The sequence below is a fragment of the Ranitomeya variabilis genome, chromosome 5, assembly GCF_051348905.1.
Source record: "Ranitomeya variabilis isolate aRanVar5 chromosome 5, aRanVar5.hap1, whole genome shotgun sequence".
NCBI lineage: Eukaryota > Metazoa > Chordata > Amphibia > Anura > Dendrobatidae > Ranitomeya > Ranitomeya variabilis.
The window spans coordinates 105,953,645-105,968,295 of record NC_135236.1 but is presented as its reverse complement, the minus strand read 5'-3'; positions in this window follow the sequence as shown (position 1 = coordinate 105,968,295).

Here is a 14,651-nt window from a genome sequence, read left to right as displayed (position 1 = left end):
GATGTGGAAGACTTGCCGCCAGGACCTGAATTGTTAGACTTAAATGTATCGTGTGATAACTTTGGTACAGCGCAACTCTGAGACCCTACTTTGACTCGGGCCAGGGAAAATGTACTGTTTGTTAACGGGGAACCCCAACAACCTGGGGCAGCCACCGAGTTGCCACACTTTGAGCTAAACCGAGACTTGTTGTATCGAGTTGAGAAAGTACGTGGGGAAAGGGTAGATTAGTTATTGGAACCTCAGGCCTATCGTAGTGTAAGGTTCTCAGTATTTTTGCTATATTTGCTGTTGTTTTCTGTTATTGAAACCTAACTTTTCTGTCGCCATTTTGCTTTGTCCTGTTGTAGCTACTTTGCCCTGAGTCAGTATGGAGTTTCTAGCTTCTATGTTTCCGCCCTGTTCTCTGTCTCTTGCCTTTATAAGCAGCCTCAGCTGTTCAATCAGTGCTTCTGAATCATGTCTGCAGTCAGCCTGTGACCTGCTCCTGGAAGTCCTGGACTTGGTATTTGTGGACACTGGAACTCTGCTGCATGCTAATCTACATTTGCAAGGGAAGTAACACAGAGAGAGACTCTGAACCAGTTTGTGCTTCATGTTGAACTTAACGTTTATTCTGACCTGCCGTGTCATCTGCCATGTCTCCTGCCTGTGTACTGCAATTGTGTAAAGCCTTTTTCCTGTGGCATACTTGTATGCAGTAATACAAGCAAGTCATAACTAAACCTGTGTCTACTGTGTCTTCCTCGCACCCAAGCACAAGACTCTAAACAGACTATGTACAATACATCACACGTAGGCTGGTAATGGACCTAGCGCATACGCATGTACTTGGTGGGCATTTAGGCCAAAAGAAAACCCTAGACCGAATTTTGCAGCGGTTTTACTGGCTAGGGATCCATGAAGAAGTTAAACGGCATTGTAATTCCTGTCCTGTGTGCCAGGTTACCAGTCCCCAGCCACATTTTCAGAGTCCTTTAGTGCCTTTACCTATTATAGAGGTGCCTTTCGAAAGAGTGGCAATGGATCTGGTAGGTCCTGTCAATAAGTCAGCAAGGGGGCACCAACACATCCTAGTAGTTCTAGATTATGCTTCCCGGTATCCTGAGGCTGTTCCGCTGCACCACACGTCAGCTAAGCTCATAGCAAAGGAACTCATAGGTATGTTTTCTAGAGTGGGGATTCTGCAAGAGATTTTAACAGACCAAGGAACCCCCTTTATGTCAAAAATTATGAAAGGGCTCTGCCGCTTGTTAAATGTCAAACAGTTGCGCACCTCAGTTTATCATCCCCAGACAGATGGGCTGGTAGAAAGATTCAATAAGACGCTAAAGAGCATGCTAAAAAAAAACGTTTCTAAAGATGGGAAGGATTGGGATCTTTTACTCCCATATTTGTTGTTTGCAGTACGGGAGGTGCCGCAGGCATCTACTGTTTTCTCGCCCTTTGAATTATTGTATGGCCGACATCCCCGGGGTTTACTTGATATAGCCAAAGAGGCTTGGGAGAACCAACCAACCCCCCACAAGAGTGTAATAGAGCATGTTGCAAAAATGCAGGAAAGGATGGAGACAGTCCTACCATTGGTCCGGGAACATATGGTAGCAGCACAACGGTCTCAGAGTCGGGTCTATAACCGGGAGGCTCGGGTAAGAACCTTTAGTCCTGGGGATCGGGTATTGGTACTTGTGCCCACAATGGACAGCAAATTTCTGGCAAGGTGGCAGGGGCCCTATGAGATTATGGAGAAGGTGGGTCCAGTAGACTATAAGGTACATCAACCAGGTTGAAGGAAGCCAGAGCAGGTTTATCATATTAATTTGCTTGGACTGTGGAAAGACAGAGACCACCTTGGCTGGGATAGTCCGCTGCCTGCATTTCCTGTAGAGAAGGCTCCATTACCGCTGAGTGAGTCAGGAGAAGCCTTGTCTGTAGTCAAAATACCAGATACTTTGTCTCCTAAACAGGTTCAGGAGGTCCGGGAGTTTGTTAGCCGAAATACGGACGTTTTCTCTGAGCTCCCTGGACGTACCTTCATAGTCCAACATGACATTGTTACGGAGCCAAAGGTCAAAGTCCGATTAAAGCCATATCGGGTGCCTGAGGCCCGGTGACAAGCCATATCACGGGAGGTGGAAAATTTGTTACAATTAGGGGTCATAGAAGAGTCGCAGAGTGACTGGGCCAGTCCAATAGTCCTAATACCTAAGCCTGATGGGATGCTAAGTGTTATGATCCCAATGGCAAAGGATCTCAGAGATTACAGCAAAGTCTGCAAACATAAATACCAGCTCATAGGGACGTGGTAACTAGGCTGACCATATACCTGATCCTAGCACAAACACTAACAGTAGCCGGGGAACGTGCCTACATTGATCCTAGACGTCTCGCGCCAGCCGGAGAACTAACCCTATAAGGGAAAATAAGACCTCTCTTGCCTCCAGAGAAAAGACCCCAAAGTAATACAAGCCCCCAACAAATAATAACGGTGAGGTAAGAAGAAAAGACAAACGTAAGAGTGAACTAGATTTTAGCAAAGAGAGGCCCACTGACTAATAGCAGAATATAGTAAGATGACTTATATGGTCAGCAAAAACCCTGCAAAATATCCACGCTGAATATCCAAGAACCCCCAAACCGACTAACGGTGTGGGGGGAGAATATCAGCCCCCTAGAGCTTCCAGCGATATCAGGAATCACATTTTGTACAAGCTGGACAAAAATATAAACAATGCAAATGATCAAAAATAAGAAAGCAGGACTTAGCTTATCTTACAAAGAACCAGGACCTGAAGACAGGGGCAAACAGAAATGAACTGATTACAACGATGCCAGGCACTGGACTGAGAATCCAGGAAGTTTAAATAGCAACACCCCAGGCCTAACAAAGCAGGTGAGTACCAACCTGGTAAAAGACAATCCAAGTGCCAAATCACTAGTGACCACAAGAGGGAGCCAAGGAGTATAGTTCACAACAGTACCCCCCCTTTAAGGAGGGGTCACCGAACCCTCACCAAGGCCACCAGGGCGACCAGGATGAGCAGCATGGAAGGCACGAACCAAATCGGCCGCATGAACATCAGAGGCGGCCACCCAGGAATTATCCTCCTGACCATAGCCCTTCCATTTGACCAAATACTGAAGCCTCCGTCTAGAGAGACGAGAATCCAAGATCTTCTCTACCACGTACTCCAACTCGCCCTCAACCAACACCGGAGCAGGAGGCTCAACAGCAGGAACCACAGGCACAACGTACCGCCGCGACAAAGACCTATGGAACACGTTGTGAATGGCAAACGACACCGGAAGATCCAAACGAAAAGAAACCGGGTTAAGAACTTCCAAAATTTTATAAGGACCAATAAAGCGAGGCTTAAACTTAGGAGAGGAAACCTTCAGAGGGACATACCGAGAAGACAACCAAACCAAATCCCCAACATGAAGTCGGGGGCCCACACCGCGGCGGCGGTTGGCAAAACGCTGAGCCTTCTCCTGTGACAACTTCAAGTTGTCCACCACAAGATTCCAAATCCGCTGCAACCTATCCACCACGGAATCCACCCCAGGACAGTCAGAAGACTCAACATGACCCGAGGAGAAACGAGGATGAAAACCAGAGTTGCAGAAGAATGGCGAAACCAAAGTAGCGGAACTAGCCCGATTATTAAGGGCAAACTCCGCCAATGGCAAGAAGGTCACCCAATCATCCTGGTCCGCAGAAACAAAACATCTCAAATAAGCCTCCAGTGTCTGATTAGTTCGCTCCGTTTGACCATTAGTCTGAGGATGGAAGGCAGATGAAAACGACAAATCAATGCCCATTTTAGCACAAAAAGATCGCCAGAATCTGGACACAAACTGGGATCCTCTGTCGGACACGATATTCTCCGGAATGCCGTGTAAACGAACCACATTCTGAAAAAACAAAGGAACCAGATCGGAAGAGGAAGGCAACTTAGGCAAGGGTACCAAATGGACCATCTTGGAAAAACGATCACACACCACCCAGATGACAGACATTCCTTGAGACACCGGAAGATCAGAAATTAAATCCATGGAAATGTGTGTCCAAGGCCTATTCGGGACGGGCAAGGGCAGAAGCAACCCGCTAGCACGAGAACAACAAGGCTTAGCCCGAGCACAAGTCCCACAGGACTGCACAAATGACCGCACATCCCGTGACAAGGAAGGCCACCAAAAGGACCTAGCCACCAAATCTCGGGTACCAAAAATTCCCGGATGCCCTGCCAACACCGAGGAATGAACCTCGGAAATGACTTTGCTGGTCCATTTATCAGGAACAAACAGTCTGTCGGGTGGACAAGAGTCAGGTCTACCAGCCTGAAATCTCTGCAACACACGTCGCAAATCAGGAGATATGGCCGACACGATTACTCCCTCTTCAAGAATACCAGCTGGCTCCGAGACTCCAGGAGAGTCAGGCACAAAGCTCCTAGAAAGAGCATCAGCCTTAACATTCTTCGAACCAGGCAGGTACGAGACCACAAAGTCAAAACGAGAGAAAAACAATGACCAACGAGCCTGTCTAGGATTCAGGCGCTTAGCAGACTCGAGATACATCAGATTTTTGTGATCAGTCAAGACCACCACACGATGCTTAGCACCCTCGAGCCAATGACGCCACTCCTCAAATGCCCACTTCATGGCCAACAACTCCCGATTACCAACATCATAGTTCCGCTCAGCAGGTGAAAACTTCCTAGAGAAAAAAGCACATGGTCTCATCACAGAGCAACCAGAGCCTCTCTGCGACAAAACAGCCCCAGCACCGATCTCAGAAGCATCCACTTCAACCTGAAAGGGAAGTGAGACATCAGGCTGGCACAAAACAGGCGCCGAAGAAAACCGGCGCTTCAGCTCCTGGAAGGCCTCCACGGCTGCAGGGGCCCAACTAGTCACATCAGAACCTTTCTTGGTCATATCCGTCAAAGGTTTAACAACGCTAAAAAAGTTAGCGATAAAGCGACGGTAGAAATTAGCAAACCCCAAGAACTTCTGAAGACTCTTAACAGACGTGGGCTGAGTCCAATCATGAATAGCTCGGACCTTGACTGGGTCCATCTCCACAGCAGAAGGGGAGAAAATAAAACCCAAAAAGGAAACCTTCTGCACTCCAAAGAGACACTTTGAGCCCTTCACAAACAAAGCATTATCACGCAAAACCTGAAACACCATCCTGACCTGCTTTACATGAGAATCCCAATCATCCGAGAAAACCGGAATATCATCCAGATAAACAATCATAAATTTATCCAGATACTTCCGGAAGATATCATGCATAAAGGTCTGAAACACTGAAGGAGCATTAGAGAGCCCAAAGGGCATCACCAAGTATTCAAAATGACCTTCGGGCGTATTGAATGCAGTTTTCCATTCATCTCCCTGCCTAATGCGCACAAGGTTGTACGCACCACGAAGATCTATCTTGGTGAACCACTTGGCACCCTTAATCCGAGCAAACAAGTCTGACAATAGTGGCAAAGGATACTGAAACTTAACAGTGATTTTATTCAGAAGCCGATAGTCTATACAAGGTCTCAAAGACCCGTCCTTCTTGGCCACAAAAAAGAATCCCGCACCAAGAGGGGAAGAGGATGGACGAATATGCCCCTTCTCCAAAGACTCCTTGACATAAGAACGCATCGCGGCATGCTCGGGTACAGACAAATTAAATAATCGTCCCTTAGGAAATTTACTGCCAGGAATCAAATCTATAGCGCAGTCACAGTCCCTATGAGGAGGAAGAGCACTGGACCTGGACTCACTGAATACATCCTGATAGTCACACAAATACTCAGGAACCTCTGAAGGAGTAGAAGTAGCAATAGACACCGGTGGAGAATCGTAATGAATTCCCTGACAACCCCAACTCGACACCGACATAGCCTTCCAATCCAAAACAGGATTATGGGTCTGTAACCATGGCAGACCCAACACGACCAAATCATTCATTTTATGCAGAACAAGAAAACGAATCACCTCCCGATGCTGAGGAGCCATGCACATGGTCACTTGTGTCCAATACTGCGGTTTATTTTCCGCCAGTGGCGTAGCATCAATTCCTCTGAGAGGAATAGGAACTTATAAAGGCTCCAGGACAAAACCACAGCGCTTGGCAAACGACAAGTCCATAAGACTCAGGGCAGCACCTGAATCCACAAACGCCATAACAGGGTAGGAAGACAATGAACAAATTAAAGTCACAGACAAAATAAATTTAGGCTGCAAATTACCAATGGAGACAGGACTGACAACCTTGGTTAGGCGTTTAGAGCATGCTGATATAACATGTGTAGAATCACCACAGTAAAAACACAGCCCATTCTGTCGTATATGATTTTGTCGTTCGGTTCTAGTCAGGATTCTATCACATTGCATTGCTGGATCGGGGTTTCTATCACATTGCATTGAAACAAGTGTCTGTTCAGACAACACCGCCAGAGGATTAGCGGACTTGCGCTCTCTTGTGATCCGCTTTTTGGGCTCCCCTAGTGGTGGCTGGTGGTACTGGAGACTTGTGTGTTCTTTTCTGCCTCAGCTCACCTGCTTCCATCAGTTTTGGGAGTTCCCTATTTAGCCTTGCTCTCCAGTCACTTCCTTGCCGGTCATCATTGTAACCTGAGTCTTTCAGTTACATGTTCCTGCTACCAGTCTGCTGATCAGCTAAGTGGACTCTTGTCCTTTTTGTTTTGTATTTTTTGTCCAGTTTACAGTTTGTCATTTCCTTTTACTGGAAGCTCTTGTGGACTGAAATTGCCACTCCTGTGTCATGAGTTGACACAGGAGTCTTAAAGTAATTTCAGGATGGGTTTTTGAAAGGGTTTTTCAGCTGACCGTGAAGTCCTCTTTTGTATCCTTCCTCTATCTAGTAAGTGGACCTCGCTTTGCTAAATCTACCTTCATACTGTGTATGTCTTTTCCTCTGAACTCACCGTTAATATATGTGGGGGCTACTATCATCTTTGGGGAATTTCACTAGAGGTAAGCCAGGTCTGTTCCTTCCTCTTCCAGGCGTAGTTAGTTCTCCGGCTGGCGCATGGCATCTAGGCAGCCCTAGGAATGCTTCCTGGCTACTGTTAGTTGTGTGGTAGATTTAGGTCACGGTCAGCTTGAGTTTCCATCACCCGAGGGCTAGTCTGTTATTTTGTGTTTCTGATGTTCCCATGCCATTGGGGAATCATGACAGTATGACCGGCCACTGTTAAAGTAATTGGCAGAAGAAAGGAGAGTATAAGAAGTCTGTAGATTTTTTTTTTTTTTTTTCCCTCACATGTTTGCTACTTAGTTGGCTCAGTTGTATTTCTGCTCTATTTACAGCCTTGCCTTTCTCTCCTTCTAATCCTTGAATGGCTCTGATCTCTCCGGTGTAAGGATGGACTCTCAGAGTTTGGCTGCAGGTTTAAATAATCTTGCTACGAAGGTTCAGAATTTACAAGATTATGTTATACGTACTCCTATTTCTGAACCTAAGATTCCTACACCAGAGGTATTTTCCGGAGATAGATCTCAGTTTCTAAATTTCAAATGTAATTGTAAATTATTCCTTTCTCTCAGACCTCACTCCTCTGGAGATCCTGTTCAGCAGGTTAGGATTGTGATTTCTTTACTGCGAGGTGACCCTCAAAATTGGGCATTTTCATTGACACCAGGGGATCCTGCGTTGCTCAATGTGGATGCGTTTTTTCTGGCTTTAGGGTTGCTGTATGAGGAACCTAATTTGGAGATTCAAGCTGAAAAAGCTTTAATAGCCCTGTCTCAAGGGCAAGATGAAGCTGAGATATACTGCCAAAAATTTCGTAAATGGTCTGTGCTTACTCAGTGGAATGAGTGTGCCCTAGCGACAATTTTCAGAGAAGGCCTTTCTGATGCCGTTAAGGATGTCATGGTGGGGTTTCCTACGCCCACAGGTCTGAATGAGTCCATCACAATGGCGATTCAGATTGATCGGCGTTTGCGGGAGCGCAAACCCGTGCACCATTTGGCGGTATCTTCTGAAGGGACGCCAGAGAAAATGCAATGTGACAGAATTCTGTCAAGAAGCAAGCGGCAGAATTATAGGCGCAAAAATGGCTTGTGCTTCTACTGTGGTGATTCCGCGCATGTTATATCAGCATGCTCTAAACGTACCAGGAAGGTTGACAAGTCTGTTTCTATTGGCACTTTACAGTCTAAATTTCTTCTGTCTGTAACTCTGATTTGTTCATTATCAGTTATTACCGTGGATGCCTATGTGGACTCTGGCGTCGCTCTGAGTCTCATGGATTGGTCCTTCGCCAGGCGCTGTGGGTTTGATTTGGAGCCTCTGGAAGTTCCTATACCTCTGAAGGGTATTGATTCTACACCTCTGGCTTGTAATAGACCACAGTTCTGGACGCAAGTGACTATGCGTATGACTCCAGACCATCAGGAGATGATTCGCTTCCTCGTGTTGCATAATTTACATGATGTGTTAGTGCTTGGATTACCATGGTTGCAATCTCATAACCCAGTACTGGACTGGAAAACTATGTCTGTGTTAAGCTGGGGATGTCGGGGGGCTCATGGGGACATACCTTTGGTTTCTATCTCATCATCTATTCCCTCTGAGGTTCCGGCATTTTTGTCGGATTTTGGGGATATTTTTGAAGAGCCTAAAATTGGTTCTCTCCCTCCCCACAGAGTGTAATTGCGCCATAGATCTGATTCCAGGCAGTAAATTTCCAAAGGGTCGTTTGTTTAACCTATCTGTACCTGAGCATGCTGCCATGCGAGAGTATGTTAAGGAGTCCCTGGAAAAGGGACATATTCGTCCTTCTTCATCACCTTTAGGAGCTGGGTTTTTCTTTGTCTCTAAAAAGGATGGCTCGCTGAGGCCTTGTATTGATTATCGACTCCTGAATAAAATTACTGTCAAATATCAGTATCCGTTGCCGCTGCTTACTGATTTGTTTGCTCGCATAAGGGGGGCTAAGTGGTTCTCCAAGATTGATCTCCGTGGGGCGTATAATTTGGTGCGAATTAAGCAAGGGGATGAGTGGAAAACCGCATTTAATACGCCTGAGGGCCACTTTGAGTATTTAGTAATGCCTTTCGGCCTTTCTAATGCACCTTCAGTTTTTCAGTCCTTTATGCATGATGTTTTCCGTGAATATCTGGATAAATTTATGATTGTGTATTTGGACGATATTTTGATTTTTTCTGAGGACTGGGAGTCTCATGTTCAGCAGGTCAGGAGGGTTTTTCAGGTCTTGCGGGAGAATTCTCTGTGTGTAAAGGGTTCTAAGTGTGTTTTTGGGGTTCAAAAGATTTCCTTTTTGGGGTACATTTTTTCCCCTTCTTCTGTTGAGATGGACCCTGTCAAGGTTCGGGCTATTTGTGACTGGACGCAGCCTACTTCTCTAAAGGGTCTTCAGAAGTTCTTGGGCTTTGCTAATTTTTATCGTCGATTTATAACTGGTTTTTCTGGTGTTGCTAAGCCTCTTACGGATTTGACTAAGAAGGGTGCTGATGTTGCCAATTGGTCCTCTGCTGCTGTGGAGGCCTTTCGGGAACTTAAGCGCCGCTTTTCGTCTGCCCCTGTGTTGCGCCAGCCTGATGTCTCTCTCCCCTTTCAGGTTGAGGTCGATGCTTCCGAGATCGGAGCGGGGGCGGTTTTGTCGCAGAAAAGTTCCGATTGCTCAGTGATGAGACCTTGTGCGTTCTTTTCTCGAAAATTTTCTGCCGCCGAAAGAAATTATGATGTCGGTAATCGGGAGCTTTTGGCCATGAAGTGGGCATTTGAGGAGTGGCGTCATTGGCTTGAGGGTGCTATACATCAGGTGGTGGTTTTGACTGATCACAAGAATCTGATTTATCTTGAGTCTGCCAGGCGCCTGAATCCTAGACAGGCGCGCTGGTCGTTGTTTTTCTCTCGGTTTCATTTTGTGGTCTCATATCTACCAGGTTCTAAGAATGTGAAGGCAGATGCCCTTTCTAGGAGTTTTGAGCCTGATTCCCCTGGTGATTCGGAACCTACAGGTATCCTTAAGGATGGGGTGATATTATCCGCCATTTCCCCAGATCTGCGACGTGCTTTGCAAGAGTTTCAGGCGGATAGACCTGATCGCTGTCCACCTGGTAGACTGTTTGTTCCTGATGATTGGACCAGTAGAGTCATCTTGGAGGTTCATTCTTCTACGCTGGCGGGTCATCCTGGAATTTTTGGTACCAGGGATTTGGTGGCTAGATCCTTCTGGTGGCCATCTCTGTCTCGAGATGTGCGTGTTTTTGTGCAGTCTTGTGATGTGTGTGCTCGGGCCAAGCCTTGTTGTTCTAGGGCTAGCGGGTTGTTGTTGCCCTTGCCTATTCCGAAGAGGCCTTGGACGCACATCTCGATGGACTTTATTTCTGATCTTCCTGTCTCTCAGAGGATGTCTGTTATCTGGGTGGTGTGTGACCGTTTTTCTAAGATGGTTCATTTGGTGCCATTGCCGAAGTTGCCTTCCTCGTCTGAGTTGGTTCCTTTGTTTTTTCAAAATGTGGTTCGCTTTCATGGTATTCCTGAAAATATCATTTCTGATAGGGGTACCCAGTTCGTTTCTAGATTTTGGCGGGCATTCTGTGCCAGGTTGGGCATTGATTTGTCTTTTTCGTCTGCCTTCCATCCTCAGACTAATGGCCAGACGGAGCGAACTAATCAGACTTTGGAGACATATTTGAGGTGTTTTGTGTCTGCGGATCAGGATGATTGGGTTGCCTTTTTGCCGTTGGCGGAGTTTGCTCTTAATAATCGGGCTAGTTCGGCCACTTTGGTTTCCCCTTTCTTTTGCAATTCGGGGTTTCATCCCCGTTTTTCTTCTGGTCAGGCGGAGTCTTCGGATTGTCCTGGAGTAGATGCTGTGGTGGATCGGTTGTATCGGATTTGGGAACAAGTGGTGGACAATTTGAATTTGTCCCAGGAGAGGACTCAGCGGTTTGCTAACCGCCAGCGTCGGGATGGTCCTTGCCTTCGTGTTGGGGAATTGGTGTGGTTGTCTTCCCGTTTTGTCCCAATGAGGGTTTCTTCTCCTAAATTTAAGCCTCGGTTCATCGGTCCCTATAGGATTTTGGAGATTATTAACCCTGTTTCCTTTCGTTTGGACCTCCCGGCATCTTTCGCTATCCATAATGTGTTCCATCGGTCATTGTTGCGGAGATACGAGGTGCCGGTGGTTCCTTCTGCTGAGCCTCCTGCTCCTGTGCTGGTTGAGGGTGAATTGGAGTACGTTATAGAGAAGATCTTGGACTCCCGTATTTCCAGGCGGAGACTCCAGTATCTGGTTAAATGGAAGGGCTATGGTCAGGAAGATAATTCTTGGGTAACTGCCTCTGATGTTCATGCCTCGGATTTGGTTCGTGCCTTTCATAGGGCTCATCCAGGTCGCCCTGGCGGTTCTTGTGAGGGTTCGGTGCCCCCTCCTTAAGGGGGGGGTACTGTTGTGATCCGCTTTTTGGGCTCCCCTAGTGGTGGCTGGTGGTACTGGAGACTTGTGTGTTCTTTTCTGCCTCAGCTCACCTGCTTCCATCAGTTTTGGGAGTTCCCTATTTAGCCTTGCTCTCCAGTCACTTCCTTGCCGGTCATCATTGTAACCTGAGTCTTTCAGTTACATGTTCCTGCTACCAGTCTGCTGATCAGCTAAGTGGACTCTTGTCCTTTTTGTTTTGTATTTTTTGTCCAGTTTACAGTTTGTCATTTCCTGTTACTGGAAGCTCTTGTGGACTGAAATTGCCACTCCTGTGTCATGAGTTGACACAGGAGTCTTAAAGTAATTTCAGGATGGGTTTTTGAAAGGGTTTTTCAGCTGACCGTGAAGTCCTCTTTTGTATCCTTCCTCTATCTAGTAAGTGGACCTCGCTTTGCTAAATCTACCTTCATACTGTGTATGTCTTTTCCTCTGAACTCACCGTTAATATATGTGGGGGCTACTATCATCTTTGGGGAATTTCTCTAGAGGTAAGCCAGGTCTTTTCCTTCCTCTTCCAGGCGTAGTTAGTTCTCCGGCTGGCGCATGGCATCTAGGCAGCCGTAGGAATGCTTCCTGGCTACTGTTAGTTGTGTGGTAGATTTAGGTCACGGTCAGCTTGAGTTTCCATCACCCGAGGGCTAGTCTCTTATTTTGTGTTTCTGATGTTCCCATGCCGTTGGGGAATCATGACAGCGCTCCCGCAAACGCCGATCAATCTGAATAGCCAGCGCCATAGAATCATTCAGACTTGTAGGAATTGTGAAACCCACCATCACATTCTTAATGGCTTCAGAAAGACCATTTCTGAAATTTGCGGCCAGAGCACATTCATTCCATTGAGTAAGGCTGGTTTCACACTTGCGTTTTTGTCTGCAGCGTTTTTTGCACAAAAAACGCATGCGTTTTTTCCCCTATACTTAACATTGAAAACGCATGCGTTTTTTTTTGTACGCGTTTGGTCGCGTTTTCAAACGCATGCGTTTTTTTTCTGCATGCGTTCTTTTTCAAAAATGCAACCTGTAGTATTTTTTTGCGCGTTTTTTGCCGCGAAAAAACGCATGCGTTTTTTCGCTGCAAAAAATGCATTGCTGTCTATGTAAACGCATTCGTTTTTAAGCACATGCGTTTGTTTGCGTTAAAAACGCATGCGTTTTTATAGAAGAAACCCAGAAAACAGACTGAAAAGCCACCCACCATCAAGGTGATAAAGGGATCCAAACCCTAACCCTAAGGGTATGTTTCCACGGTCAGGAAACGCTGCTTTTTTGACGCTGCGCAGAGCTGCAGCGTCAAACAAGCAGCGTCCAGATGTTCCAGCATAGTGGAGGGGATTTTATGAAATCCCGTCTCCACTATGCGTGGAAACCCGCACGCGGCGGCCCTGCGACTACGGACATGCTGCGCGTCTTTTCAGATCGCAGCATGTCCGTTCACCTTGCGGGGACGCAAGGCATATCACAGGGCGCTATGGGAGAGAGCGATCATCCCGGATGTGAAGAGTTAACACATCCGGCATGATCGCGTCCCAGAAAGGGGGCGGGGCTTAGCGCCGAGCGGCTTCGCCGCTGTGGCGATACCGCCGGCCATCCTGACAGTGGAAACATACCCTAACTCTACCCCTAACCTCACCCCTAACCGTTTAATGAACATTTTCTGACAGTCATAGTGCCACGTATTTAAGTGCCACGTATCACTTATTTCAGTGCCAAGTATTTCAGTGCCACGTATTTCAGTGCCACGTACCACGTATTCAGTGCCACGTACCACGTATTTCAGTGCCACGTACCACGTATTTCAGTGCCACGTATTTCAGTGCCACGTATCACGTATTGAGTGCCACGTATTTCAGTGCCACGTACCACGTATTCAGTGCCACGTACCACGTATTCAGTGCCACGTACCACGTATTTCAGTGCCACGTACCACATATTTCAGTGCCACGTATTTCAGTGCCACGTATCACGTATTCAGTGCCACGTATTTCAGTGCCACGTACCACGTATTCAGTGCCACGTACCACGTATTCAGTGCCACGTACCACATATTTCAGTGCCACGTACCACATATTTCAGTGCCACGTATTTCAGTGCCACGTATCACGTATTCAGTGCCACGTATTTCAGTGCCACGTACCACGTATTCAGTGCCACGTACCACGTATTCAGTGCCACGTACCACGTATTTCAGTGCCACATATTTCAGTGCCACGTATCACGTATTCAGTGCCACGTATTTCAGTACCACGTATTCAGTGCCACGTACCACGTATTCATTGCCACGTACCACATATTTCAGTGCCACGTACCACATATTCAGTGCCACGTACCACGTATTTCAGTGCCACGTATTTCAGTGCCACGTATCACGTATTTCAGTGCCACGTATTTCAGTGCCACGTATTTCAGTGCCACGTATTTCAGTGCCACGTATTTCAGTGCCACGTATTTCAGTTACGTTTAGGGGTTAGGGGTAGGGTTAGGGTTAGGGTGACCAGGACATTCTTCTAATAAAAAGCTACCCCTAACCCTAACCCTAGCTAATTCTACTATTAGTGGATTTTCTAGTTGATTTTTTCATGGGGGAAAAAAAAACAACAACACAAAAAAAAACCCATGCGTCTAAAAAACGCGGCATTTTGCCGCGATTACATGCGTTTTTTCACCACATGCGTTTTTTCAAAAACGCATGCAGATCAAAACGCAAGTGTGAAACCAGCCTAAGCACGGACCATTTCCGAAATTTTTGGCAATACTCTTCGGCTTCATCCTGGCCCTGAGAGATAGCCAGTAGAGCTTTTTCTGCCTGAATTTCAAGATTAGGCTCCTCATAAAGCAATCCGAGCGCCAGAAAAAACGCATCAACATCCGCCAATGCCGGATCTCCTGGCGCTAACGAGAAAGCCCAATCCTGAGGGTCACCACGCAAAAAGGAGATAACAATTTTAACTTGCTGAGCTGAATCTCCAGACGAACGAGGTTTCAAAGATAGAAACAATTTACAATTATTCCTAAAATTCCTAAATTTAAATCGATCTCCAGAGAACAGCTCAGGAATAGGTATCTTAGGCTCAGACATAGGACTGCTAACAACAACATCCTGAATGCTCTGCTAAGGAAAAAACGGCCTTTGTAACGCCCGAAGGGCTGTTTCAGTATAAGATACTACCCT